Source organism: Molossus molossus, unplaced genomic scaffold (genome assembly GCF_014108415.1).
Source record: "Molossus molossus isolate mMolMol1 unplaced genomic scaffold, mMolMol1.p scaffold_m16_p_16, whole genome shotgun sequence".
In the NCBI taxonomy this organism is placed as follows: Eukaryota; Metazoa; Chordata; class Mammalia; order Chiroptera; family Molossidae; genus Molossus; species Molossus molossus.
In genome coordinates, this window is record NW_023425351.1 from 38,488,590 (window position 1) to 38,491,094 (window position 2,505).

A 2,505-nucleotide genomic window follows, 5' to 3' on the forward strand; every position below is an offset into this window, starting at 1 on the left:
CTGTTTGAAAATCTAAGACATAGCAGCTAACCACAGTTGAGAAATTACTTGGTGAAGGCTGTGAACTTGTCCAAGCTGAATAACTGGAATGAGAAATAGGGCATGAGGAGGGCAAGTCAGAGTCTGTAATGCCTTCAGTTCTGAGCAGGGGAGACTGAGTGTTGCCAAGAGAAGAGGCCAGCAGGTCTGGGTCCAGATCTATGTTTCATACCTCTCACAAGCGTCTCACACTTTTCTTTCTTTTCTGTAACAGGCTTAATTCGCTTTATTTTTATGTGGTGGCCACAGCTGGAGCTGGGTCCTTTGCACGGAAACCCTGGTATAGGTCTTTCAAGATGGCCAGTGAATTCCTGATAGGGAGACTTGGTGAACACAGTCTGTTTTCCAGAGGTCGGGAGTAAGATAGCTGTAGGTCTTAGAGATGGCATCAAAGGTGGCCTTGGCGAAGTTGCCCAGGTGGCAGTGCAGCCCCTGGCCCAAGTAAAGCAGTTGTGGATACTGACCATCAGCAGCAGCTTCTTGGGCACAGGTGCTGAGCTGATGCCAGTGCTCTTGGGGGCGGGGATGAGGCACACCAGTACAGAGCCACAGTGGCAGTCACCTTGCAAAGGATGGTGTGGGGCTTGCCGATTGTGTTCCCCCAGTAGCCTCAAGGCATGGGGACAATAGAGAGCTGAGTCAGGATGATGGCCCCATGGATGGCAGTGGCTACTTCCTTAGAGCATTCAGCACCCAGACCACATGTCTATTGTATTCCCTAGTGGTGACAAATGTCTTGACCAGGTCCTCTGGCCAGCGTGATCTTCAAAATCTCATCCTTGAGGGATGCCCCTAGGAAAAAGTCAATGAACTCAGATTCCTTGATGAGCAAGAAGAGAGAGACCTTCTCCAGGGATTTGATCTTCATGTCTTTGACCAGGCGACCCAGCTTGATGACAGGGATCCACTCCTTGGCCTTGCCTCCAGGAGCTCCGGGGCCTCCCTGCAGCCTGGACCCCTCCACGACCTTGCCCTGGACGCCCATGCCAAACTTGGCCTCCCATTCCCGGGCCCTCCTGCAGCACTGCCATCATCTGCCATTTGGTGTTTCCTTTGAAAAGAAGCCAGCCTCGCTTGTCTTTGGCTGTGTCTTCCATGTATAATTAGTAATAGTCTGACTGATTCAACCTTTCTGGTGGAGTGTAAGCCCCAGAGGGCCAGGGACTTGTTCTATCTTGTTCAAGACTCAGTCTCTCAATACCTAAAACAGTGCCTGTTCCTTAGGTATGGGGCCATAGAAGGAACTGCATACATATTTATTGAATTCTCATCTGTACAATACTGGATACATCTTATTTACCTTTTATGTATCTTGCTAAAATATTTATACATAAATATTTTTATCTGATGCAGATGTTAAAGAATATTTTCAAGTCCAAGTTCCATGATGTCAGTGACCTCCATGTCTTAGTAAGGCATCTCCAGTGCCTAAAATAATAGACACTGTCAGTATTTATGGAATGAGTGATTAGTGGAGTTTAAGTTGAGCAAACAAATGGAAATGAGATTTAGTAAGAATGCTATGCTACATTTGTTCTAACACCTTTAGGGTTTGTAAAAGTGCTCTCACAGCCCTGGCCGGTTTGGTTCAGTGGTTAGAGCGTTGGTCCATGGACCAATGAGTCGTGGGTTAGATTCTGGTCAAAAGCATATACTTCAGTTGTGGTTTGTCCCCGGCCCTGGTCAGGGTCATGTGGGAGGCAACCAGTCGATGTGTGCCTCTCGTCAGTGTTTCTATCTCTCTCTATCTCTCTCCCTCTCTCCCACTCTATCTGAAGATAAATGGAAAAATATTCTCGGGTGATGATTTTTTAAAAAGTGCTCTCACAAATATCCCCTCACTTGAATCTTGCAACAACCCTATGAAGTTGACTTTGTCAGTTGTACAGATGAGGAAAAGACTAAGAGGCATCAAAGAGTATGTCTGAGATCATATAGCTTGCAGGTTGGGACTTGAACCCAACACTTGATTCCAAATTCTTTTCATGGATACCGATGGAAGGTACAACAGAATGAACAGAAAGCTGTCAGCATTTTGTAATTGGAATTATAGAATCTTAGAGTTGGAAGTGGCCTTACACATCACAATTTCCAAACCTTTCCCTCATTTGTCAAAATAGGAAAATAAGGCTCGGAGGTTTTCTGCAATGTGTCCAAAGGCACACCTCCAGCTTAAGGAGTAGTTACGCTGAACCGGCTCCTCTACATACTGCCTCAGATTTCACTCTCAGCGTGAGAGAGTGGATTGAGCCAACAGGAAGTCAAACTGCCCTCTGCTTTCTTGCACCAGAAGCCCCTGAAGGCCCGGAGCCTTTCTGACAGGATCATGGCCCTTGGTTTTCCCCTCTTCCTCTTTCTGTCGTCCGCACTCCCCACCCCTTCTTTCTGGTTTACCTTGCAGGTGAGGGAGGAGGGCTCTGGAATAGGTGTCCAGCCACAGTTCCCTACTCCCTCCCCTCTGCGATT

At 47.2% G+C, this 2,505-nt stretch overlaps 1 pseudogene; it reads right to left on the reverse strand.

Moving 5' to 3' along the window:
- Positions 1-271: 271 nt before the first annotated feature.
- On the reverse strand, positions 272-1,080 carry LOC118631506 (annotated as a pseudogene).
- Between the last annotated feature and the right edge of the window lie 1,425 nt (positions 1,081-2,505).